The sequence below is a fragment of the Chelonia mydas genome, chromosome 19 (genome assembly GCF_015237465.2).
Source record: "Chelonia mydas isolate rCheMyd1 chromosome 19, rCheMyd1.pri.v2, whole genome shotgun sequence".
Classification (NCBI taxonomy): Eukaryota; Metazoa; Chordata; order Testudines; family Cheloniidae; genus Chelonia; species Chelonia mydas.
In genome coordinates this window covers 8,473,525-8,501,353 of record NC_051259.2, presented here as the reverse complement: position 1 = coordinate 8,501,353, position 27,829 = coordinate 8,473,525, and the positions used below count along the sequence as shown (strand labels likewise).

Below are 27,829 nucleotides of genomic sequence, written 5' to 3'. Positions count from 1 at the left end.
TTTCTCTCCCATAGTGGGGCCAGGACCTGAGTCGCCCAGGAGAAAGTTCACAGCAGATCTAGGTTAAGCAACAAAATAAAACCACACCTTCTGCCTTTTCCAGTTTATTTGCAAGGTTTGTGTACAACCAGAATAGCACAGCCTCTGATCACACTCTCTCCATGCAACTGAACAGTGTGTAGTCTCCCGACCAATTATGAACAGAGCAGCTTTGTCATACCTTCACCCCATGCCCGCACTTTCTGTGGCCCAACCCTTTTAAAGAGTCAGAACCTAAGTAAGCACAGCTGTACCAAATTACCTCTACTCAGTGAGGCTGCTCCACTGGGACGTCCCTGGGATGGGGTGCAGCAGGGCTGTGTGGCCCTCCGTTATGTGACCTGTACATGCTGTCATACAACTTTCCAGTTTGTACTCAAGAGAGGTTCATGCAGCCAGACACTGATCAGAGGAAGAATATTATGAACAGAGTGTGCGGTGTTAATTTAATAGCCTCCCCACCCCCCAGCAGGCATTTTTGAGTTGAGCAAAATGTGTCATCTTAAAAAAATGTTTTTCCTTTTTAAATGTACTTGACCAAATTTTCACTGAGAGGGGGAAAGAGGCAAGTGGTGTTTTCATAAACTCAGACTTTAAGGCAGAAGGGACCATCATAATCATCTAGTCTGACCTGCACACGGCAGGCCCCAGAACCTCACCCACTCCTGAAACAGACCCCTTTAACCTCTAGCTAAGTTGCTGAAGTCCTCAAATCATAGTTTAAACACTTCAAGTTACAGAGAATTCACCATTTACACTAGTTTAAATCATGCCCCAGGCTGCAGAGGAAGGTGAAAAACCCTCAGTGTCTCTGCCAGTCTGACTTGGGGGAAAATTCCTTCCTGACTCCAGCTATGGCGATCAGTTAGACCTGAGCATATACCTCGGATAGAATTTTCTGTAGTAACTCAGAGCCCTTCCCATCTAGTGGCCCATTTTCAACAGTTGTGGATTTTTGTTATTGGCAGTCACTGATGGGCTGCATGCCATTGTAGGCAATCTGACTGCCCTTTTCTACAAGTAATTTGACGCACTGGTAGCAGGGTTGGGCAGTTGACCTGAGAGGGTCTTTTCAGACTGATTTCTATGGGTCCTCTGCATCCCTTCTTAACTAATTAGAGTCTGTAGGAGGGCTTAACTCCCATTAGAGTCAGTAGGAGGGCTATTTATTTATTAGTTTGCAACGATTCCAAGGAATCCCTGTAGTTCTTGGAATGAGACATTCTACATTAGAAACTGGTGTATCAGTGTAGGGTTACCAACTGGCTCTTCTGTGGCAGCCTAGTCTAGGTGAGGATGTGGAGAGGCCCTATCAGAAACCCCCTAGGCAGCACGTGCTGTGTATTGTCAGTCTGGCAGCTAGAGGGAACCATAGGGTCTAGCTGTGTCTAGGGGCCTCAGTGGAGAATCTCCGTTTGTGTTAACTGCAATCAATTCTCATCTCCCTATACTTCAAAAGACCCTGTAGGCAGATATTGAGGGGGGGACGAAGTTTACTCCCCTAGGGAAGATTGGAACTGAGACACCAGCATTGCCAATTTGCGATGCTGTATCTTTATGAACTAACACTTCAACAACAGGGCTGAGGGAGTGATTCATGCCACTAACCAGTGGAGGACGGGGGAGTCAGGGACTTGTTAACAGGATTTGGAGCCTCTCCTTGCACTTCATATCAATCCCAGGTTGGTAGTGGCTGAAAGTCATTACCATCTGCTGACAGCTTGGTGGCCCCCGATGAACTGAATTGGTCAGACCAGTTCCCAGCAAACTCACCCACACCACAAAACCACCACCTCTATTGGTGGCTTCAGCTCAGAGGCCAAGGACTGACAAACACTCATTCCAGAGGTGGTTCCTCTGAATCAGGACTAGGACACACTGCGACGGGAAGTGCACGGAAAGCTCCTACTGCCCCTGCTGTACCTATTCTCTGACTAAATAGCTTCATAGATTCCAAAGCCAGAGGAGACCAATGTCCAACCTCCTGCATAACAGAGGCCGCAGAACTTCCCCAGAATACTTCCTGTTTGAACTACAGCGTATCTGTTAGAGAAAAGAACGAGGAGTACTTGTGTCACCTTAGAGCCTAACAAATTTATTTGAGCATAAGCTTTCGTGGGCTAAAGCCCACTCCCACTTCACTGATGAACTGGGCTTTAGCCCATGAAAGCTTATGCTCAAATAAATTTGTTAGTCTCTAAGGTGCCACAAGTACTCCTCATTCTTTTTGCTGATACAGACTAACATGACTACCACTCTTTTAGAGAAGCATCCAGTCTTGATTTTAAAATTGCCGTGATGGAGAATCCACCACAACCCTTGGTAAATTGTTCCAATGCTTAATCACCTTCACTGTTAAAATACTACACCTTATTTCCACTCTGAATTTGTCTAGTTTCAGCTTCCAGCATTTGGACTGAAGAAGCCTTCAGGTATATAAATTCACCATCTTGCCACATAAGATGTTAAAATGCAGATTTCTGTAAATGTCAAACTACTGTAAAACTTAGCTTACTGGTAAACAAGGTGATGCCCACTTCTCCCTCAAGGAGCACAGCACGAGAGGGCAATATTTCTAATGTACAGAAACAGCTGTACTGCACAACTCTACGCTGATGTCCACATTCTGGAAGCTAAGAGGTGCAGATGTTAAGTCACAAGTTCTGGGCTGCAGTACCCTTTGTGCTATGTTGCATTTTTATCAGCAATATAGAATATCAGGGTTGGAAGGGACCTCAGGAGGTCATCTAGTCCAACCCCCTGCTCAAAGCAGGACCAATCCCCAATTTTTGCCCCAGATCCCTAAATGGCCCCCTCAAGGATTGAACTCACAACCCTGGGTTTAGCAGGCCAATGCTCAAACCACTGAGCTATCCCTCCCCCCCAAAAAAATTCTCTTCACCCCAGATGGGATATAAATGAGCTCCAAAGTGTGCCAAGTCCATTACCATTAATCACTATTGAGTTTCTTCTCTATTAAAAGGCAGCATATGGTGGTGGCTTGCAGGGTGGTTAAGGATCAGTTTATTTCTATCCAGCTGTATTAGCCTCGCCTACTTTCTAACATTCTTTAAGCTCTTTCACTTGTGGGTGACCTTTTCTTCTATTTCAATGGACTCCTTGACCCCTCATCTTTTCCATTAAAAGGAAGCTTCTTTCTTTAATGAGGTTCACAGTGGTTTTGAATCGTGAAAGCTTTCAGATGTTTTCCTATTTCTGTGATTGGTAGATGTGTTATTTTGGAAGGTTTCCATAATAATAATTAATACTTAGTACTTACCTTCTAAATGCTTTACAAAATAAATAACCAATCCTCATGACATCTTTATGTAGGAATAAGCATTGTCCACATTTTGCAGTGGTTGGAAATGAGTCAGAAAAGTGGTGTATCCAAAGCTAAAGAGGGAACTGGTATCAGAACTAGGGAATTAGAACACAGGGATTCCCGCCTCTCTCTCTTCTATCCTCAGAACACTAGGCTATGCCCTTTCTGTTAATTGTATTGTATTGCATTCTTGGCTTCCATTCTACAGAACCGTTACGCAGTATATTATGATTTTGCATTTCTAGCGTCTTGGTATTTGTGCAGCCACTTTTCATCCCCAAATCTTAAAATGCTTTTGAAAATGAAAGGCAGTACATTTATAACTTACAAAAAGAAATGCTTTTCCCCTCCCCATGCACAATTAGCCTTTGAACTTATTGCCCCATGATGCCCCTGAGCCCAAAGATTCAAAAAGTATCCGTATTTATGGATGGACTTTTCAGAGGCATTTAAAGGAATCAGGAACTCAATCTCACTGAAATTAAATAGGATGTGCGTGTTTAGACTCATTTGAAAATCCCTGCCTTTGTGGATAATGAGACTATCCAAGGAAGGATTAATAAGAAAACACAATCAAACAAAAGTTTGGCAGGGATACAAACCTCATGCTTCAGGGTATAAGCCAACCACTAACTGGCGAACATTACAAAGAGACTCTATGGCTACATTGTTCCGTAAGTGCTTATTTGCAAAGGTTTTTGCATCTTCTGCATGGAGAGGAAATGCTGGACCACTGATCTGGTCTGGTGTGGCACTTTTTATGTTCCTACAATAGCACAGCGCTCCTGGAAACTAAGCAAGGATTCTTAGATCCACTTTAAACCAGAGCATACTGAAGCAAAGAGAGTGCGAGAGAGACAGAGTAACTTGCCCAAGGCCATCCAGAAAGGTAGAGATGGGAATAGGAGCCAGGACCCTGACTCACAATCCCCTGCACTAAGCATTGACCCACACAGCCTCTCATGATTAAAAACTATTAAACATTCTTACTCAACTGCTACACACAGGGAAATTCAGACTTGGGGCTCTCGGTCTGAGCTTAACACATCCTGTCTGGACCTTGGTACTTCAAGGGTCCTTCCTGTGAGAATCTGTCCAAAAGGAAGGAAAAGCTGAGGTTAAATCCTTGTGCCCCTACATGCTGTTCCAGTTTCCTCCTTATAATTTAAAATACCCCCCTTCAGGAATGTAGCCCCAGTAATTCCCACCCAGGCAGGTTTGCTAAACTGAATGCAGCTCAGCTAGATACATCACCTCCTATTATCATACACATTGTAAGGAGAGTGATCACTTTAGATAAGCTATTACCAGCAGGAGAGTGGGGTGGGAGGAGGTATTGTTTCATGGTCTCTGTGTATATGATGTCTTCTGCAGTTTCCACAGTATGCATCCGATGAAGTGAGCTGTAGCTCACGAAAGCTTATGCTCAAATAAATTGGTTAGTCTCTAAGGTGCCACAAGTACTCCTTTTCTTTTTATCTATCATCCAGTATTTCACTACAATATTACTCATTATTATTTTATTACCCCCTTGTCAAGCAGTATTTGGTTTATGAAATCTCATCAGCGAATGTTAGCCTGTCAGATTTACGGGTGGTACAGGGAAAAATCAAACTTTTCTTTGGGACAAATTGGTTTGCATTTGCTACAGCTAACAACCAGCTGTTCCTAGATGGCTCATTTTCATCGGGAGTGACCGAATGTCAGACTTTAGTATTAACTTCACATTCTGAAGGGGCCTGATCCTGTGAAGTGCTGAAGTTAAAGGAGCTGAGGGCACTCTGCACCTTGCAGGATTGGTCCCAAAGTCGGCACCTGATACTGCTGAAAATACAGGCCCAGATCCTGGGCTGATGTCCATCAGCATAGCACAGCTGAAGTCAATGGAGCTAGTGATTTAGCCAATGGCGGTAGCGAGGATCTAGCCCATAATATTAATTCATGCTGAAGCTGACTTCAGTTCATAATTTTTGTGCCCCTGGGCAGCTGTTCAGCTTAGGTTAACACTCTTCAAGCAGAGCTTCAAAGACAAATAGTTCTAGGAAATTGAAATCGGCAACTTCTAGTGGTGGCAATTGCATTTTAAGAATCATTTAACAATCCACGTCCCTTTCCAAGTAGCAACATGGTTTTCTCTGGTTACTGGCATGTGTTGCCTACCCCAGGGATAGTAATTAATGCATTTGGTAGTTAAATGTTTGGGCTCAGCCTCTGTTTGTGCCCAGGGTTCAGAGACACAAACAAAGCATGTATTGTTTGCAGGTTCCCTCTCCTGTGGCAGGTCCCTACATAAAAGCACAGTACAGCTCAAGCCTGCAGGAATGAAGACGGGGCTCCAGTTTTCACCTTGCTTCCATCTCTGTGCAGATGACATGCTGCAAAAGCCAGTCTATGCCCTGCAATTGATTTAGAAGCTTCAGTCATTTGGAGGATGTATAAGGGGGAGGAGGGGCAGGCTGCCTTTAAGCAGCGCAAATATCCACCTGGGAAGGATCCCCACTCATTTAGAGGCAACAGGAATGGAAGGTTCCGTGGGCAACTCGCTGTCAGATCCTCCCCGGTATCACCTCCTGGCCAGTGATGGGGCAGTTGATTCATTGCCTGATTCTCCCCTTCTGGCAGCTTGGGGCCTTGCAGCTCTTAATGCTGGCGATACTTTTGTGTTAGTAGAAAAATGGGCAACAACAACTGGGAGGGGGGTTCACTTCTGCACCCTTTGCAGCCGCTGCCCTTCTTACTTCCTTGAAGATCAGAGATTGGCCAACGCTTACAAAGTCTGCCATTTGAATATCCCACTGGGGAGAGAATTCAGATCACAGGTTTCAGTTGCTCCCTTTCTACCGAAAAGGGACCATACCCAGATCTGGGTTTTGATTTTAAACCCCACCCCAAGCCTGAAGGAGGCAGAGATGCAATGCTTTGGTGTGGACTCTTTAAAATCTTACAAGACACATCCCTCTGCTGCCTCTAGAGAGAGGAGCTACCAACAGAAAGGGCTGTAAGAATAATCCAAAGTCTATTGTATGTTTTTTTATTCCTTATATCTAAAATAGCATTTCCCGTGTATGTCTGAGTAAATTAGTTCATGAATTTCCAGAGAAAGGCTCTTCCATTTCTCCATCTATTTTTATGCAAATGGTGTCATTTGAAAGCCAGCAACAGGTAGATATGCATCAATCTCATGGGCTGTTTTTTGTTTTATTAAATCCAGTAGGTTTAATACTAAAATACAAACATGGGATCTGGTGATAAAATGTTGTTAAAACAGAATCACACTGCTCTTCCAAAAGAGAAAAAGAAACATTGAAACTGGACTTGTTTAAACCCAATGAAAGATTTGAACTTGACTGAGATTACTCAGACTGCAGTTACCGTACACTGAAATACAACAAATCAAATACCACGAACAAGAGCGTTCCTCTTATTTTTCTACTCTCTTCACCCTTTGGAGCCACAGGAAATATCTGTTAGACCAATGGCTTCCCTAATGAACACTTTATGTAAGGCATAAGCAACTCCCGGCTGCGCAGCTCCCATAGACCAGTTTCTGGCTTGAAATCTAAATTGAAGAAATGCTGTTTGATGTTGCCTTTTAATAGCCTCCGAGTTCTGTAAAAGGCCCTGGAGGATGATCCTGTGCAGAATACAAATACATACACTAACATCAACACATCTTGTACCATGTTCTCTATTGTATGTGACCAGAATGTGGAAACGCAGTCCCACTTGCCCTCTTTCATCAGCATGCTAACAGCATCTGGAGAGGATCAATCCAATTAGAGTAATGGCAGTGAATCAATACATTTTCTCTCCAGGATGTTAGCTAACACTGTGGTGGGGGGGGGGGGGGGGGGGGAAACGAACCACATTAAATCCCGCTTGCTTGATACACAACTGTACAGCTCCACAGCAGACTCTTGCTAAGCCGACCGGATTTATTACAGGACCGCCATGTCTAACATTACAAGTGCCAGTCAATGTGGTTGCCTTCAGCAGCTTTATCGCCAAGCATAGCAGAAAGAGCATGGCACAGAAATAGGGCTGTGCCCTGCTCCTGCTCGCATTTACCAAGGTGAAACCTCACCAAAGTCAATGGCTTTGCAGCTGGTAACTGACAACATGAATTTGGACCAACGGTGCAGACCTTAAGCTGCAGCCAAAGCTCCCAGCTCATAAAGGTGCCCGCTGCACTTCCCCAATTCTGGGCTGCTCTGCACCAGTCTATTCCCCTGCTGCAGCTTAGAGAAAACTGCCTAGGGTGCATTACAGTAGCTCGGGATCAGTGAAGCATGGGAAAGAAAGATGAACTTTGTACAGTAGTGACATAGAAACATATTCATTTGGTTTGCATTAATTCATCTCTCTTTTACAGATGACGGCTGAGAGAGGTTAAGTGACCTATCAAGGTGATCAGGAAAGCATGACATTATGATCTCAATGCCACATGTTATAAATGAGTTCAGAATCTGGCCCTTTAAATGTGAGGGGGGATCATAAATCCTCCAGCGCCCTGCACGAGATCATCTTTCCTCCGAGTTTCATTTCCTTTTCCTCCTCCTCCAAGTGTGCCTAGATTGTAAATAAACCCATTTAAAGATCAACTTGTTGCACTGAATTTGTTCCTAACGGAATTCCATTGGCTTAGGTCGAGTGTGAATTTAGCCCATTATGGGTAGTACTCTGTTGCCTTCCAAACTTTGGGTTAAAATAATCAAAATTGCATTGTGGTGTGTTATTATTAGCTGTATAATGCTAGCACCTGGAGTGCCCAGCTGAGTTTGGGGCCCCATCATGCCGGGTGCTGTGTACACATCAGAAGAGACAGTCCCTTCCCTGAAGAGCTCACAGGCTAAATGGAGAAGACACAGAACAGAAGGATTATGATCTCTATTTTACAGACTGGGAACTGAGGCACAAAGGCCCAGAGCCTCACATGTATTTAGGCACCTAACTCCCATTTAAATCAATGGGAGCTAGACACCTAAATACCTTGGAGGATCTGGGCCAAAGAGGCTATGGCCCTGATTCAGGAAAGGATTCCTACTCAGAACAGCACCTACATCTTCAGAGGGATGGTAGCACATGCTTTCCTCACTCAGGGCTCAAGTGACTGATCCAAGAACACAGGAAAAGTCTGTGCAGAGCTGGGAACTGCACCTAGAGCTGAACCCAAGTCCAGCACCTTCACCCTTGATATAGTTGGGGATTGGTCCTGCACTGAGCAGGGGGTTGGACTAGATGACCTCCTGAGGTCCCTTCCAACCCTATCTTCTATGATTCTATGAACCCCAAAACCATCAGTGCATCAAATATATGCCTTTGATTCCTATTGGATAGGCAGAAATGAACTCATGAGCTGCTAACCACTGGAACAAGTGTTTTACTGTCTTAATCAACTAGTAAGTAGGACAAGATCAGGCCAGTCAGTTCTCCCCCTGAGTCTCCCCAAGCAGCGTTTTATGACCATTACTGTGACACTAAGCCAGGGTACGTCAGATGAGTGCAGTCTAAATCCCTAGACAGACACCTAAAGCAAATACAGAACCAAAATTGTCTTTCTGAATCTATTGGACCCCCGAGGCCTAGTGGATGACTGGGTAGTAACACTCTTATTTTGCTGTTTTATCACATGAGGATAGACAGATTACCACTGGTATAGCGAAGATCTGCCTTTTTAGGCTATAAATCACCCAGACATCCCCAGAGGTGCTGAGGTATTGTCTTGTCTGGGAGGCAAGGCAGACTGTCTCTCACACCCTGATGGATTTTATTAGCTTGGCAGACTTACAGAACACCGCTGCTTTGGTAAGGACTCTGACTACAGCTGCTGTTTCCAGGAGGATGAGCTCCTATCCACATCTGGATGCTGGTGATTTATAACTGGCAGCTCTGATAAAAGAAGAGAGACAATTAATTATACTTGGCATTTCTAAGCCTGTAAGCTTAGACTGTAAGCTCTTTGGAACTGGGATTGTTTTATTAATTATTATTATATACGTACAGTGCCTAGCACAATGGGATCTGATCCCTGAAGGGGGCTTCTAGATGCTACTACAGTACAAATAGGAGCAATGTAGCAACTTCCATCAGAGGGTCTCAGAGTGCTGTTGGTTGTGAGGAGGGCAAGTAGCAGATGGTGGACCTTGCCATGTTTGACCTCCTGGCTCTGGCCCCACATCTGGCTCCTACATGGGGGTTTTGGTCATGGGGAGGATCTACGCACCACACAGATACACTGGCCACACCCTCACTAGCAGGAAACATGACCATTCCCCTGTGCCCGTTTTCCCACAGATGTCGTATCCAAGGCACATAAGGATGAGGGGAGTCCTCTGTGATCTCTAACCCATCTATTCTGCCCACACTGTGAATGTCTAATGTATCCACCCCTGGTGCTGAGTCACCACTTGACTCCCTTCATACCTCCTTAAATATCTGTTCATCTGCTCACAATGGGGGTGTTCAAAAGTGCCTGTGGGAGTTAGGAGCCCAATGCCATTCAATGGGAGCAGTGCATCTATCTCCCTTTAGCCTCTTGTGAAGATCCCACTCAACAATCCCAGCTCTAGCCACTCCATGCTCATGTCAGGAAACAGTTCTCCCCACCACTGCATACGAGTCAGCAGTGAGGCTGAGGATGACTCAGAATCAATGACGGCAGTAGTGGGGCCCTCCCCAGGTCTCCAGCTATCAGTGCTATTGACCTTAAGATGCACGTGCAAGGAGCTGCCATATACTGGACAGGGTAATAATGGAAAGCAACTGATACGGCTGTCCATAGAACAAGAGGAATCTCGTTGTTGTGAAGGAGACAAGCAGATTAGTTGCTGCTAGTCCTTCTTACAGGCTGGAGAATGTGCAGTAGCCTTTACAGTTCCTGCTATTCCTGCCCGTAACATAACTATAGTCAAAGCTTCTCCCCATCTCTCTGCTGCTTCTTTCATCCCATGATCACCACCTCTGACCTGCCTTCTGCTGCAATTCAGCAGGTAAAATGCAAGGTGTCAGATGGGTCTGTAACTGGGCACTGGGCCTTGGAGCACATGCGCACATCGCAGTGTGCCTGGTATGACCCATGGGCCCTAGAAACTAGGGCACAAGAACGGGCCCCACCGGAAACCAGGTACAAGACCTCCCGACTTTGAGGCAGGAGAAGCAGCCAGGAGAGACTCAGAGCTGTTCTACACTGAAAAGTTAGGTTAACCCAGCTACATTGCTCGGGGTGTGAAAAATCCACACCCCGACGAACATAGTTAAGCCGACCTAACCCGCACCGTAGGCAGTGCTAGGTCAACGGAAAAATTCTCCCATTCACCTCGCTGCCACCTCTCAGGGAGGTGGATTAATTACAGCAATAGGGGAGCCCTTCTGTAGTGAACCCTAGGGAACCAGCAGTGAACCTGTAGTGAACCAGAAGGGAACCCACTGTAGTGAGTGGCTATGCTGAAGCATTGCAGCTGTGCCGCTGTGGCATTATAATGTAGCCCCAGGATCAGGGGTGTTTTTACAGGGTCTCTCCATAGTAGCCAGAAGGGCTACTGAAAGGGGAGGTAAGACGACATACTTTTCCAGGTGCAGAAAGCTTGGAAAGCCTTTGGGTGGTTAGGTACCCCTAGTTAGAGTTTACTTGATCTTGGTTTGGAGCCTTATTTGTTGACAAAGTGAGCCCTGAACACAAGGCATGTGGGTGGGACTTTGTTTTCCCTCCCCAGCCAGTGCATCTGTCCACAGCTTAAATAGATTCAGAAGTTCCCAGTCCAAGTTTCAACGGGAGGTATAGATCCTTCCCTTATTGGAGAAATAGAGTCGGAGAGTCATGCTTTGCTTCTAGTGCCGACCCCCTGCCTGTCAGGATGCAAGCACCAAGCCCCATCTGTACAAAATCTCCAGTGAGAGCAGGGAGGCAGCCAGGGATTCAGCGTTGCCAGCAGAGGGAGGGGAAGTGGGGATGGCGGATTTAAAGTTAGGAAGAAGTAAAACAGTTGTTTTTTTTAAACCTAGAATGTGATAATTTGTCACAAAATGACTTTCCAGGGCTGGCTCTGCAAACAGCTCCAGAAACTCCCCACTTCCTCCATTAGTTACTCACAAGTCTCCAAGGTGACACTGTTCACCACAAACGAGGCAACTGTCACCATGGCACCTCTCCGGCCAGTTCTTCCAGTAAAGTCCACATCTGAGGTTAAACATGTTTAGCACAAGGCATTCAACAAACACCCCTCTCAGAGCCAACCAGCTCAGGACTAACGGTTTAGTTGTACGTTGGACTAAAGAATGATTAAATTAAGAGTGTGGATTTTATTTTCTGCCATCTGAGTCACCATGGAAGGGATGCTGTGGCAGTGAGTTATTCCTAGAGCATGAGAGAGGGAAGCATGGATCATCTTAATGCACGCATACCAGGGGGCTGATTTAAGGTTCCACAGACCCCTTTACTTCTGCCATTTCCTAACTTTTGAGTGCTTGACTTTGCCATGTTAAAATGAATAATATAGCTGTCGTGCATGCATAGAAGGCAGTCGTGAGGCTGGTAGTAAGCTACCTAGTGGCAGGTTCTGGCTATCGCTCTGGGAAAGGGAATCTAGAAAAGAAGTTTGGAAGAAGGTTTTAATACTTTGGGTTGTTTCCCCCCCGGCAAGTTGTGACTTCGAATCTAACTGTGAATCACTACATTTCTAGACAATTTGTACCTCGTTTAAATGCTATAAACAGCAGACAGGAGTTCAAGCAAATTAGTCTGTACAGCTATTTACAAACTTCATTGGCTCAGTACGGCTCAGATGATGATAAAACACTTTCTTCTTTCCTGTAATAAGTCTACATAAGTAGATATGCAGGAGGTTGTTATGGTTCAGATTTTAACCTTAAAAGATTATTTGGATTATGTAAATGAGCAACTAGAGGGTATGCACCTGCGATGCCATTTAAATTCAAATTACCTATTGCTTGCTTATTAATAATGAATATGCACATTCTGTGACCACGCGCATATTAGCATCAGGCAAAGAACAGAACCTACCTGAGCTGCGGCTCCCAGGTGCAAAGGCCAGATTAGATGCTTGTGTGCTCAGCTACACTGAGCTCATTTAAGACAGGATTGGTCCTGGGACCATAGAGAGTTAAGGCTCCTTGAACATCATGCACTTGGTTAAATATTATGAAAGCTGGGCCACCTTCAGTTCATCAGCCCTAGAGTTATGCAGTTAACCCTTTCATGGCTTCAGCTATAACCTCTGCCCCTCTCACCCCCCCATCTCCATTACCCGGATGCTATTGCGATTGTGGGTGAAATTCACATGCACACATGATTACTTACGACTTTGTGCTGGGAGTCCATAGGGATTGTGGGTGGATGTAATTCACCACATGAGGTGCAGCAAGACCCTTTCCTGGACACTACTAGTATCTATAGGTCGGAATACTGAGTAGGGTTTCCGGGCCTCTTGCTCCATGTAAATGCAGACCCATAGTCTTACCCTGAACCCTCCCTCCAGCCATACACTTGCCTATTTGGGACTGGCACAGAGAACCCTTCCATGACCCGCAGAGTGGGTGTTCTGAGGCAGATTTCCAGGGTAGACCCATTCTAGGATTTAAGTGGTGTAAAAGACTTTGGTGTAAAAGCCTCTTTCTGCTGGGGAGAACTGCAAACCTCATATGACTTATGACAACCTGCCATGTAAACATGCTGCCCTTGTCAGATGCATATACACTGGCTGGATGAGCAGCATAAAAACGGTTAGCCAGCACGCAGGCCTGCCATAGTACACCCCAATGGCTGCATAGCGTTATTTTAAACTTGACTGACACTGGAGGCCACGTTTGCAATTGCACCTGCAAATTCATTTTCCACAAAGGGCCAGATTCTCTCCAGCTGCACTGGGAGGGGAGATGTAACTGGCTTCCTGCTGGCTCCAGCTCACTGATTCTCAGGCTTCAGGTGTTCCAACCCTAATGTAAGTTACACAACCCCAAGGCTGCTCTAACTTATGACAGTTAACTGTGGTCCCTGAGTAGACAGTCCATGCTTCTTATCTGTGTCTGTATGATGCCTATCACAATGGGGCCCATTCTTGGTCGATTCCTGGGCACCACTATAACATAATAATCAGGGACCATACATGAGCTGAGAATTCACAGCATTGAATCATCTCCTACCTCTACCTCCCCCAACATATGATCAAGCCCCCTAGGTAGGAACAATTCTTAGACACCAGCTCTGATTGCTCCCCCTACACCAAGGGAATTCTCAGCTGGGAAAGTAGAGCCACCCCTCAGGCAATGCAAAGGGGTTGGACCTAGGGGAGAGACTGGCTCAGCAGTTGTATTCATGGCCAACGGCAAACTGAGAATTTGTCCATGTGTGTCTGGTTTTCTTGCAGTTTAGGCAAAGAAGAGAGTCAGCCCTTATAAGACTGAATTCAGCCTCTGCCAGTTCTGTTTGGTGGCCTGGTGTCCCTAACCCACTCATCTGAAAGGCTAACAAACTGAACTGAAGACAGTCGTTTACAGTGCAAGGAAGGAACAAGCCCAGAACCACAAAGTTTCGCTAGGCCCAGGCCTTGGCCACCTTGAATTTCAATTGTGTGGAAAACGGAAGAACCTGAGCACCCGGGGAAAGTGGAGGAGCGGTGACACTGCAGAGAAAAGCGATCACTGGGATAAGGAGGGCAGGGTGGAAGAGGGATCGAAGGGACGTGCTGGACTTAGACAGGGGAACGTCTGCTAAGTGGTGAGCAAAGGGAGTCTCGTCTATCTGCTTCTCACCCTAGCAACACAAATGCACAACCTGAAAAATCCATCAGTGAAAGTTGTAAGGCACTTTGGATGCCCTCAGGTTGAAAGTTACTCCACACACCTATGCTCATTATTGACATTTGAGCATTTTTCTTCTGGTAGGGACCCGGCTTCCAGCAACAGCAATTGAAGCCGTCAACAAAATTAACTGCCGTTGATAGCTGGCACCTGTAACCCACTCATCACAGGGCTAGAACAATGATTCCTAAAGGTGGGGGCTCCATTATTCATGTATGATAATCAGAGTGAAACCCAAGGCAATCAATATTTGCCTTACAAGGCATAACAACTTGGCATTCGACGGTGCGGGACTGGGTGTCGGCTGCAACGAACAGACGTTTGTCACCGGTGGATGCTCTCCCATCTTTCAGAGCCTCTGACCTCTCCAATTTGCTGTCACTGCTAGAATGAAAGAATTGTTAGCTTGGTTACAAATTACCGTAACCTCCCACATTCCACTTAAGGAACGAGTATCCATCAATCACTCTCTCTCCTTTAGGCAGTTGCTGTCCAAGCTCCAAGCACTCAGTGCTATCAAAATATCCAGTTGCAAACTAGCAAAAGCACAAATCAAATCAAAAGATGATGCTAAACTGAGTGGGTTTAGGAACTCACGCAAGGACAGCGCTTTACAAAGAGATGGAGAGGTTAAGGGGCATGGGCAGAGAACAGCAAAAGGAGATTTCACATGGAAAAGGGCAAGCTAATTCAGCTTGAAAACTATGATCTGAGCTCTATGCAATTAGGCATGTTTTATACTAAGGTTCCAGTCACAAGGTGACTGGCCCCTTTAAGGGGAGATGGACCCAGTCTGACCTGTGATTAATCAGCTGCCTCCTAGCTGAGGGGCTAAGTCAGGTGGTGGCCTGCAGAGCACTTGATCCTTATAAAAGCCAGCAAGAAGCTCAAGCTGAGCTGGATATGTGCAGGGGAAAGAACCTGGCTATAAGGCGAATCCAGGGCAGGAGGCCTGGGGAGTTGGGAACTGCAGGGAGTAGAAAGTGACTTCCACAGCTTAGAGCAAAGACTCAGAAGGACAGAGAGGTGAGGGAAAAGCAGCTGGGACTGTAGCCCATGTTGGGCAGAGGAACTACTTTATTTTGGTATTTTGCCTACACTTTCAGTGTAACCAGTAAATTGTACCCTGAGGCAAGAGCCTGAAACAGATTCTCTTATTAGTTCTCTTACAGTAAGACAGATGTGTGCTGGAATCCCTTAGCATAGCTTTAACACAGTCAAAGAGTATAGGTACATCATGCATGACGAGGCTGGGGAATTCCACAAAGCAGAGAGTACAATCATGCAGTGCCCCAGGTCCTACACAAAGAAGTCCACATAACCCATTCCCACACCAGCCAGCCAGCCTTGGCTCACAAACTGCTAATCAGGGTGAACTGTTGTGGGTAGCTCATCTTAATTAATTAGCCTCTTACAGTTGGTATGGCTACTTCCACCTTTTCATGTTCTCTCTCTCTCTGTGTGTGTGTGTGTGTATATATCTATCTATCTATCTTCTTACTATACATTCCATTCTACGCATCTGATGAAGTGGGCTGTACTTATGCTCAAATAAATTTGTTAGTCTCTAAGGTACCACAAGTACTCCTTTTCTTTTTGCGGATACAGACTAACATGGCTGCTACTCTGAAACCTGTTGTGGGTAGGATAAAGCTGCCCCTGCTCAGTGGGTTACTTTGATCAGGCTGGCCCAGATCAAGGCACACGTTGCCTTTATTCATTTCCAATCCACTGCTTTTACAATACAAAACAGGGAAGACTCAAAGGGGCCCAGGATTACACTTATCATTGGTGTCCTCAGCAGGGTAACAGCACAGAAGTGAGAGTGAGCTGCTTCTACGGCATGTGTTCTCTTCGGTATTATCCTTCTGCTTTCCCCCATTGTAGTTCACCAACAGCACATACGTGGGAATTCTCCTCCCTTGATCCTAGCTGAGCAGATATTTCTTGTGGGGACTTTTCACTGCCAGCCCTCCACTAGGCCTATCTCACAATAGCTGCATTCACAAGAGGAGGGCGTTGTATTTATCAGAGCAGCGCAGTGTAATGTCACAGGCCAGGCCTACAGTAAGCAATTACCAAGGCGCTGACGGACAAAGCAAAGGCAGAGGGAGGGCAGTGAGATGTGAGATTTAAATGTTAAAGAAAAATATTGAATATGGAAATCACCACACGGGAAAGAACGTGAACAAAAGTTTGAAGAGAAAGTGACATGTCTCAGGTTTGACCTGTATCTGTTCATACGTCCATGTTATCTTTTGGGTATATTTTTAACACTTCCCCCCAATCAATGTTTACAGTCTTTATTCCACCCCCTAAAAATAAATCTGTAGCAGCAGCCATCCAGTCACAATGGAGCAGCCCTTTAATAAATATAGTGCACACAGCTAAGTCAGTTATCACACTTCAGTAATCCAGTTAGTATGCCAAAGCAACAACCTAGGACTCAGATTACTGTACATAACCTAGGGCTTGTGAGCAAGCCATGAAGAATCGAGTGAGCACACAACCCCAAGGGTTCCTGAGCAACCCTCTGGTAAACTAGTAAATTGGCGCAACCCTCTTACAAACTAGCCAGGGAGTACGGTTCAGCAGTCACCAACAATCCTACAACAACAAGCCACTGAGGTCACAACAGAAAGGCCCAAAGATTATCCCTTTTCCTCAGCTAAGGGGAGGGAAGGCTGCAGCTCTGACAGGAGGTCAGGTGTGCCGGAGGTCTAGCCAAGCACCGGCAGCAAAGAGTGACTTTATTGCTCATGTAAAAGAGCGAGCAACATTTCCTTTATACAAGGCAAAGAGCAAAACCGATACAACATTTGCTTTGTAGATCGCTCTTAACCACCAGGCCGCCTTCTCTTGAATGAATATGAAGCTCCAATTTTTGTTAATTTGGATTAGATCCAGATTCATTGGTCCACACACCAAGCTTTCCAGGGCTCTATGCTGCTTACACTATGAACAGCTTTGCTAAGTGATTGGCTCCTGAAGACCTGTCTTGCTAATGAAACCTCATTAGAAATGTTCAAGAGGCTTGTTCATTAGCTAATACTGGTTGTACTTTGGCTTGCGAGGGTCAGAGCACAAAACACTTTACCATCTGTGTAGCAACTAAAATAGCCCTTGAAGCAAACGGAGTAATTATTCTCAAGTCTCCTTGGTTATGGCAAAAGGATCCTAGTTATCCACCGATTTCAAAGCACTTAACAACTATTGTCACCTCTACAAGATATTATCCCCATTTTATAGATGGGAAAACAGACAGAGGTGAAATGACTTTCCCAGGTTCACACAGTGCATCAGTGGAAGAGGCAAGAATAGGTCCCAAATCTTCCAGCTCCCAGTTCTGCACCTCAGGATAGTTTTTGGGGGGCTCTCTCCCTTCCTAAATAACATTTAGGAATGAAACTGAATAGCAGGCTATATCCACATTTTTCCAAGTTGAGTATGTCACCTAGCACTGAAAGCATGCTACTAAGCATTTAATGCTCTATGAGATATTGGCAAGTAAGCAGTGGCTGTGAAAGGACCACTTCCACATTAGTCACACTTCTGACCTTGAGACAAGGTGTTTTGTGCATGCTGCATAAATTAGGTACATTACATAGCAAAGCTGTGAAGTTAAAGAACAAGTGCCAGCAATTCCATTTCAGCCTGATGGATATGGCAAGAAGTGTTAAGAGGGTCCAGAGTAACTGATGCTATAGTTAATTAAATCACAGAATGCCTGGGTCTAAACATTTTCTTAGCCCTTGAGAGGATGAATGAGCACGTCCTTCTCTCAGGGTGCAGCATGACCGGTTTTACCCCTACAGGATTCCTTGGATTCCACAGTAACCACGTTTCTGAGCATGACTGCTCTGTTACCCTTGTCCTAAAGCTACACCAATTATTTCTAGCCTCTCTCGCTTTCCCTGTTCCCCGAGAATATCTCTTGAGCATATCTATTTTTATAGATATAAAGAAAATTGTCCATGGTTTTCAATTCTTCAGCTCCTTTCCAAACAGCAAATGTGGACGCCTCTCAGTTATACATAGTGGGGACGGGTGTTCAGGGGTCCACAGGGAGTGGGTGAACCCCTGAACACCCGTCCCCACTATGTATAACTGAGAGGCATCCACTTTTGCTGTTTGGAAAGGAGCTGAAGAATTGAAAACCATGGACAATTTTTTTTCAGAAGCAGGGAGGACAGAGTCCCCTTTATTCTTTAGCATAAATAATGGAAGGATTCATTCACATGCTCGTTTAAGACAAAAATAAATAAATAAAAACCAGCCCAATTTTGTTTTGCCAATCATGCACTTAATGTAATTTTCTTCTCTCGTCTCCTTGTGCTGGTGCATGGTGGTTCACAAAGACTTTAATAAGCTGGAAAGGTGCCAAACCCATTTCTGTCTCATTAAAAAAAATTATCCCAGTGACAAAGGTGATTTTTTTCACATCAGCAGTCAATTCACTCACTAAATTACAACCCAACTGACAGACTGTCTTTAATGGGAGTTGACTCCTCTGATGTGTGTGTGTGTGTCTCTGTGGAGATTATTCATGAAAAGTATCTGAAGTTTTAAAAATGGTTACTATAACCTCAGAGCCACGTGTAGCCTTTGGAAGCATAAAACCAATTATTTAAAAAGCAATTTTGATAGCCAAAAGATTATTAGTAACAGGCAAAGGCCATAACAAAATAGCCTTCTTTCACTTTCAAAGTAAAACTCTATCTGGACTGTGCTCTAGGTTATGCTAGGGAATTGGTAACATAGCTTTAGCAAAAGTGGGTGGAATTTGGTAAAATGTCACTGGGTGCGCAGAGGTTGTGCTTTTATACCGATGGGGGAGGGGGGGGAATGCACAACTGTAAAATCAGAAGCGCAAAACAATGGAGGTAAATGGAAGTCCCTGTCCAAAGTAGCAGATCAGTGATACCTGTGTTTCAGTAAGTCTGCTGCAAAGGTGAAACTAATTTCTGCGGGGTCAGATCCTCAGCTGGTGCAAACTGTCACAGCTCCAATTACTTCAACTGAGTTCTGACAATTGACACAAGTCGAGAATCTGATCGTAGGCCTTTAACATAAAGCTTTACAGAAGGATTGACTGTTACAGGATTCCTTCCTCCACAGCATTAAGGCATTGGGGTTTTTAAATCAAATATAAATATTTGGTTTCAGAGTAGCAGCCGTGTTAGTCTGTATTCGCAAAAAGAAAAGGAGGACTTGTGGCACCTTAGAGACTAACCAATTTATTTGACCATAAGCTTTCGTGAGCTACAGCTCACTTCATCGGATGCATTCCGTGGAAAATACGGTGGGGAGATTTATATACACACAGAACATGAAAAAATGGGTGTTATCATACACACTGTAAGGAGAGTGATCACTTAAGATGAGCTATTACCAGCAGGAGTGTAATGACACATCCACTCCCAGTCTCTATTCAAGCCTAAGTTAATTGTATCCAGTTTTCAAATTAATTCCAATTCAGCAGTCTCTCCTTGGAGTCTGTTTTTGAAGTCTTTTTGTTGTAATAGAGACTGGGAGTGGATATGTCATTACACAAAGTAAAACTATTTCCCCATGTTTATTCCCCCCCTCCACCCACCGCTCCTCAGATGTTCCTGTTAACTGCTGAAAATGGCCCACCTTGATTATCACTACAAAAGGTTTTCTCCCCCCGCCCCCTGCTCTCCTGCTGGTAATAGCTCATCTTAAGTGATCACTCTCCTTACAGTGTGTATGATAACACCCATTTTTTCATGTTCTGTGTGTATATAAATCTCCTCACTGTATTTTCCACGGAACGCATCCGATGAAGTGAGCTGTAGCTCACGAAAGCTTATGCTCAAATAAATTGGTTAGTCTCTAAGGTACCACTAGTACTCCTTTTCTTTACACAAATATTTGTTAACCAGAGAAAATCCCCTTCTCAATTTCTAGTTGAGCTCTTCGGCACTCCTTTTTATTACCTTAGTACAGCAGCAAGATCTTGTTCCAAAGTGATCCTTTTTTTCCCCCCGCCCCCCATTACTCCTTCAAGGCTCCAGCTAATGATCTTGTGCTAATTTCTCTCTTCTTAGCCCGTGAAGAAGCAGTGTGCCCTGTCCAACTCTTGCATATGGACAGCTGCAGCTGAGTCAAGTTGATGGAACACATCACGCACACTAAGGTAAGAATGATTTAGCCAGTAATTAATACTCAATGCACCCTCTATCTGAGGAACTCCACTGCATTTGTGTAGACAGATGGAGTCGGTGGTCCCACATATCCCTTCCATCACATAATGCTTGTGATACTGTACATCTCAAGATGTCCTAAGGCGGGGAGGGGAGAACAGTAATAGTTTTTAATTCACACTTATTGTGCAGTCTCTTCCTAAACCATAAAGTAACTTACAAGTTAACTCACATCAGCTTATAAATAACTGCTCACTGCAAGTTCAATTCATATGATGCAGTCTCCTGAAGAAGGTTCCATTCTGGATGAGAAACTCCTGAATCTTGAGGTATCTGCAAAAACAAGAGCTCCAAAGATAATCACTTGGTGACTAGAAACACATCAACTTCCAACAAATATTCATTAGAGGCACTGATATCAGACTACCCCTTTGCTCATCCTCATTTCAGTTCGCTTGGCACTTATAGGGAGATGGTTTCGCACTGTCTCCGCCAAGCACTGACTCGGAATCCTGAGCGTGGACCAGAGATTTTTGCCTGCAGCACTGACTTTTTGATTAACAGAGACCTAAACAACATGACCGAAAACTGAAAGCAAACTGATGCTGTACAAACCTGTATGGCCCAGAATCTTCACTATCCTGATGCAAAGGAAAGATAGGAAGATAGCAAGAACCCAATGTGGCTGCACCAGGAGTTCTTTAATGACATGGAAATCAAAAAGGAATCATACAAAAAGTGGAAACGTGGACAAATAGCTAAAGATGAGTACAAAAGAGTAGTGCAAGCATGTAGAGACAAAGTTAGAAAGGCTAAGGCACAAAATGAGATACACCTAGCCAGGACATAAAAGGCAAAAGGAAGACGTTCTATAAATACATTAGAAGCAAAAGACAAAGGAACGCACTGGTCCACTACTTAGCAGAGAAGGAGGGCTAGTAACAGACAACAAAAAGAAGGCAGGCATGTTTAATGTTTGTTTCTGTCTTCACTAAAAAGGCTAACTGTGACCAGATGCTTAACACAAATAATATTAACAACCGGGGGAAAGAACACAAGGCAAAATAGGGAAAGAACAGGTTCAAGAATATTTAGATAAGTTATATTTAAGCTCGCAGGGCCTGACAAAATTCGCCTAGGGTACTTAAGGAACCAGCTGAAGCAACCTCAGAACCATTAGCAATTATCTCCTAGAACTCAGAGAACAGGTGAGGTCCCAAAGGACTGGAAAAGGGCAATATAATGCCTATCTTTGAAAAAGGGAACAAATGGGACCTAGGGAATTATTGACCATCAGCCTAACTTTGATACCTGGAAAGCTACGGGAACAAATGATCAATTAAGGTTATAAGTAAGGCTAAGATTTTGTCACAAATATTTTTAGTAAAAGTCACCGACAGGTCACGGGGCAATAAAGAAAAATTCAAGGGAGCCCATGACCCGTCAGTGACTTTTACTAAAAATATCCATGACAAAATGGGGAGCTCATCTGTGGGGTCCCCACACTGCCTGCAGTGGGCAGGCAGCTGCAGAGGCCTGCTTGAAGCTCAGGGGGGCCCCTGCCACTTGTGGCCGGCCAGGAGCTCCAGGGACACCCCGCTGCCCACGGCAGCTGGGAGCTATAGCGTATCCCCACCAGGCTGCAGGTGTACCCCTCAGCTCCTGGCCGCTGCCCAGGGTGGTGTGGGGGGACCCTGCAGCTCCCGGCTCCCATGGAGGTTGCTAGAAGTCACGGATTCCGTGACTTCCACAACCTCCGTGGAAAAAAAAATCAGAGTCCTAGTAATAAGCAATAGCCAACATGGATTTCTCAAAAACAAAATGATGCCAAACCTATTTAATTTCTGACAGCCTTACTGGCCTAATTAATGGCAGGAAGCAGTAGACATGACAACTTGATTTTAATACGACTTTTGACATAGTCCCACAACCTAGGGAAATGTGTTTTTGATTAAATTACTATAAGGTGGGTGCACAGCTGGTTGGAAAACTATACTCAAAGAGTAGTGATTGTTCGCTGTCAAACTGGGATGATGTATCCAGTGTGGTGCTGCAGGGACTATCCTGGGTCTGGTATTACTGAACATTTTCATTAATGACTTGGATAATGGAGTGGAGAGTATGCTCAAAATCTGCAGAAGGCACTAAGCTGGAAGATGTTACTTGCACTTTGGAGGACACTCAAAATAACCTTGACGAATTGAAAATTGGTCTGAAATCAACAGGATGAAATGCAAGACAGACAAGTGCAAAGTACTACAGTTAGAAAGGAAAAAATCAAACCCACAAATACAAAATGGGGAATAACTGGGTAGGTGGCAGTACAGCTGAAAAGGATCTAGGGGTTAGAGTGCATCACAAATTGAGATTCAATGTGATGCAGTTGCAAAAAAGGCTAACATTCTGGGGTGTATTAACAGGAGTGTTGCATATAAGACACAGAGGGTAATTATTCAATTCTACTTGCCACTGGTGAGGCCTCAGCTGGAGTACCGTGTCCAATTCTCAGCACCACACTAAGAAACATGTGGACAAGCTAGAGAGAGTCCAGAGGAGAGCAACAAAAATAAGAAAAGGTTTAGAAAACCTGACCTATCAGGAAAGGTTAAAACTGGGCATGTTTACTCTTGAGAACAGAAGACCAAGAAAGGACCTGACGAGAGTCTTTAAATATGTTAAGGGCTCTTATAAAGAGGATGGTGATCACTTGTTCTCCACGTCCACAGAAGGTAGGACAAATAGTAAGATTAATCTGCAACAAGGGAGGTTTAGATTAGATATTAGGAAAAAATGTCTAACTAGAGAGGATAATTAAGTGCTGGAATAGGCTTTTAAGGGGGGTTGTGGAATACCCCTCATTGGGTGGACAAACAGCTGTCAGGACAGGGCTAGGTTTACTTGGTCCTGCTTTAGTGCAGGTGGGTGGACTAAATGACCTCTCAAGGTCTGTTCCAGCCCTGCATTGCTATTATTCTATGATCTTTTGGCTTGAGTGATCATGCCCAGTAATGCCAGTTTCATCTCAGCCAGATCAGTCAACCAGATGATTCCATCTGCACCCAGGAATCAGTTATGTTACATTATAAAGTAAAGTACAAAATTCCCAGCCGGAGAAAATTTGTTATTTGGCTACAGCCCTGATTTATATAGCACGTCAGCAAACTTTGCATCTAGCACATTGCACAGTTGGTGGTTCTAAATTAAATATTATGGAGAAAAAGAAAATAGCTTCCCTGCAGTTGTACTACTAGCTATGTGACAAACCTCAGGACTTCTCGCTTAAACAGTGCTTTCCACATTCAAATTGATTTATAAATTTCATTCACACTCTGATGAAGTACTGGCCATCTCATTTTTAGTTGAGAAATGGAGGTACAAAGGCTACTGCCTGCTCCCAGAGAGAGACCATGTCAGAGCTTCCATTAGCACTATAAACATTGGAATTGCCGTAGTGGATCAAATGTCTGGTCCATCTAGTTTAGTATCTGGTCTCCAACAGTGGCCAGCATCAGATGCTACAGAGGAAAGTGTAAGAAACCTTTTAAGTCACCAGAAGTTTGTCTTAAACCCTGAAGCAAGAGGCCATGGGCTTGTCTACGCTTACCAAGGGATCAACGTATGGTGATCGATGCATCGGCATTTGATTTAGTGGGTCTAGTGAAGATCCGCTAAATTGACCGCTGAGCGCTCTCCCGTCGACTCCCGTACTCCACCTGAACGAGCGGTGCAAGGGAGTTGACAGGAGAGTGTCTCCAGATGACACAGCATAGTGTGCACCCCTTGGTAAGTAGATCTAAGTACGTCAACTTCAGTTATGTTATTCACATAGCTGAAGTTGTGTAACTTAGATCAATCTCCCCCTGTAGTGTAGACAAGGCCCTAGAGTTCCTGGCACTGGTCTTGCACATGGTGAAACAAGGTATAGATGTGAGATTCAGACACAGTATTAAATCATTAGAAAGGGTGGAGTAATTTAAATAAGTTATTTATTCTGATGGTTTAAATAATCATTTTAATGTTGTTTAGCATTCATACTTTTTATTTTCCTAAAGGTTCAGTCTCATTGATTAGTATAACCATTAAAATGTTGATTTGCAGCTAAATGTAGCCTTTATGCTAAATTTGGTACATCTTTGCCAACCTATAGGATGCACTACATCTGTACACATTTATTCAGATTAATGTCTACTTTTTTTTTTGTTAAGAAATGCATCATTCACCATCTTCTATCAATTAGGATGACCACACTCAGTAGATTATAAGCTTTGTAATGATACCTTACAAGAGACCAGATGCATGAAGCATATTCCAGTTACACTCTATTCACACATTAGCATATTTTCATAAAATCATATGGAGTGCAATGTCACAGTGTCTATACTACAGGGAGTATACCATCAGAGCTGTATTGGGCTATGTCTACATGACCGCGGTAAGTCGACCTATGCTATGCAACTCCAGCTATGTTATTCACGTAGCTGGAGTTGATGTACCTTAGGTCGAGTTACCACGAGGTCTACACGGGGACTTACCTTACTCTTCTCATTGGAGGTAGAGTACAGGGGTCGACTGGAGAGTGATCTGCTGTTGATTTGGCAGGTCTTCACTAGACCCACTAAATCGACTGCTGGTTGATTGATCTCAGAGCATCGATCCCAGTTGTAGTGTAGACCTGCCCTTTGAATAGTTCCCTAGCATAGCTGCAGCTTACACTGACAGAAGAAGTTTTTCTGTTGGTGTAGGAATACCACCTCCCAGAACAATATTAGTGACATCAGTGGAAGCCCTCTTCTGTCAGCATAGCTGCGTGTATGCTGGGGGTTACGTCAGCATAACTACACCAGTTAGGAGTGTGATTTCTTCAAACCTCTGACCAACATAGCTATACCCATATAACTTTTAAGTGTAGACTGAGCCTTAAATTTGACCTCCCTTCTCTCTGTAGTGAAACTGAAGCAAAGTGATTGTTAGGGAAGTATATTACAATTTCAGTATTTTTATTTATTCCGGGAGTATCTACGTCTTTGGTTAACAGAGGCATCAACAGAGCACTGACTGCACTCATGTTAAAAGATTCAGGTTCATTTAATTCATTTTTTTTAGATTTCTCATCTTAGTTTCAGTATTTACTATAATTTAAATAATTTGAATGAAGCTTTAGCCTTAACATAGGCTGTCAATTTCGAGTTAAATTTTAGGTAGGTTTATTTTTAAAAGGAATCATAAAATCATAGAATATCAAGGTTGGAAGGGACCTCAGGAGGTCATCTAGTCCAACCCCCTGCTCAAAGCAGGACCAATCCCCAATTTTTGCCCCAGATCCCTAAATGGCCCCCTCAAGGATTGAACTCACAACCCGGGGTTTAGCAGGCCAATGCTCAAACCACTGAGCTATAAATCAAAACCTCTGACTTAAATAAAAATCCCATTTTTATATGTATTTTTCAAATAATCTATTTTTACTCACCCTGTCATTAGCCCTTAATTAAATTCTCGTTCCCACAATGAGCACAGAACAAGAATATTCATGGGATCAGTTATACTATTCAGTTCTTTGCACCACCTGGTGAATTTCATTTGCAAGTGCAATCTGAATTACCATAGATCTTAGCTAGAGGGACTGGCTACACACTCACCTCATTCTTAAAAGCTATCAACAGGAGACATCATCTGTTAAGGCCCATTCAGTCAAACTGGACAGTCTCTACGTAAAAGAATAAATGGACACAAATCAGATGTCAAGAACAACAACATCCATAAACCAGTCGGAGAACACTTCAATCTCTCTGGTCACTCGATCGAATACCTTAATGGCCCAACTTGATGATCACTTTAGATAAGCTATTACCAGCAGGAGAGTGGGGTGGGAGGAGGTATTGTTTCATGGTCTGTGTGTATATAACTTCTTCTGCAGTTTCCACAGTATGCATCCGATGAAGTGAGCTGTAGCTCACAAAAGCTCATGCTCAAATAAATTGGTTAGTCTCTAAGGTGCCACAAGTACTCCTTTTCTTTTTGCGAATACAGACTAACACGGCTGTTACTCTGAAACCTGTCAATATTAAAACAAAAAGACTTAAAAGACAGACTCCAACGAGAGACTGCTGAATTGGAATTAATTTGAAAACTGGATACAATTAACTTAGGCTTGAATAGAGACTGGGAATGGATGTGTCATTACACAAAGTAAAACTATTTCCCCATGTTTATTCCCTCCCCCCCACCCCCACCCCTCCTCAGACGTTCCTGTTAACTGCTGGAAATGGCCCACCTTGATTATCACTACAAAAGGTTTTCTCCCCCTGCCCCTCCGCTCTCCTGCTGGTGATCATTCTCCTTACAGTGTGTATAACACCCATTTTTTCATGTTCTTTGTGTATATAAATCTCCTCACTGTATTTTCCACTGAATGCATCCAATGAAGTGAGCTGTAGCTCACGAAAGCTTATGCTCAAATAAATTGGTTAGTCTCTAAGGTGCCACCAGTACTCCTTTTCTTTTTGCGAATACAGACTAACACGGCTGCTACTCTGAGGCCCATTCAGAGGAATTTTGGGCCCCTGTATATTACGTTTGCTGTGGCCCCACTGCCTCCCATTTCACCCCAGTTACAGACATTTGGAGAGCCGCCCAACCTCAAGGCCCCAGTACAATTTTCCCTACTTTCCTCCCGCTCTTGTCAACCCCGCATCCACTACTATAACTTGTATTTTACAGTCTCCACAAAAGACAAAACTATTAAACATGACAACACGAGCCACCTATATTACACACAGCCCCTTAACTCCACCACTGAAGAATGGTTTCAGAGTAACAGCCGTGTTAGTCTGTATTCGTAAAAAGAAAAGGAGTACTTGTGGCACCTTAGAGACTAACCAGTTTATTTGAGCATGAGCTTTCGTGAGCTACAGCTCACTTCATCAGATGCTGTAGCTCACGAAAGCTCATGCTCAAATAAACTGGTTAGTCTCTAAGGTGCCACAAATACTCCTTTTCTTTCCACTGAAGAATGGTCACCAAATACATGAGCAGCCCTCAGGAAATGAGCAATCCTTAATCTGCCTTGGAGTTTAAGCAGGGAAACACAGACACAGCCAGCCAAACAGAGCTAAATTTCAAATACTGGGAATTTGTGGAATCCACATTTCTCTCCAGCCAACCCCAAGAGATACACGGTAAGGAGCAGGAGCAAAGGGAAGCCTTTGCCTCTCCCCTCATAGCAAGAAAGATGCTGGAATGGGGGAAGAACAGGCACTACTGGCCTGCCCACTCATCCCCTCCCCATTACTCTCACAGGGGGACAAGCATGGAGGGGAACGAGAAGAGTCAGATAAGAGGAAACCTTAACAAGGCAGAAAAAACATTCCTCACATAAAGCACCAACAGCCCCAAACATGTGTCCATGTCTGACGCCTTGACCCCTCAGTGACAAAAGGCCACACAGCATACACACAAAACAGGGACTTGCATATATGCAAAATCC

The 27,829-nt window shown here is 44.2% G+C and overlaps 1 long non-coding RNA gene across 4 annotated transcripts; it reads right to left on the bottom strand.

The window, feature by feature from the left end:
• Positions 1-45: 45 nt before the first annotated feature.
• On the bottom strand, positions 46-26,098 carry LOC119563971. Of its 4 annotated transcripts, XR_006286537.1 has the most exons (5): positions 25,983-26,094; positions 20,579-20,679; positions 14,439-14,563; positions 9,153-11,540; positions 51-4,455 (listed from the first exon to the last, which is right to left on the bottom strand). It is a non-coding gene; the product is annotated as an uncharacterized LOC119563971 (long non-coding RNA). The 4 variants fall into 4 exon arrangements; XR_006286535.1 differs by having other exon boundaries at positions 46-4,455; positions 9,153-14,563; positions 20,567-20,679; positions 25,983-26,098; XR_005222774.2 differs by having other exon boundaries at positions 46-4,455; positions 9,153-14,560; positions 25,983-26,098.
• Between the last annotated feature and the right edge of the window lie 1,731 nt (positions 26,099-27,829).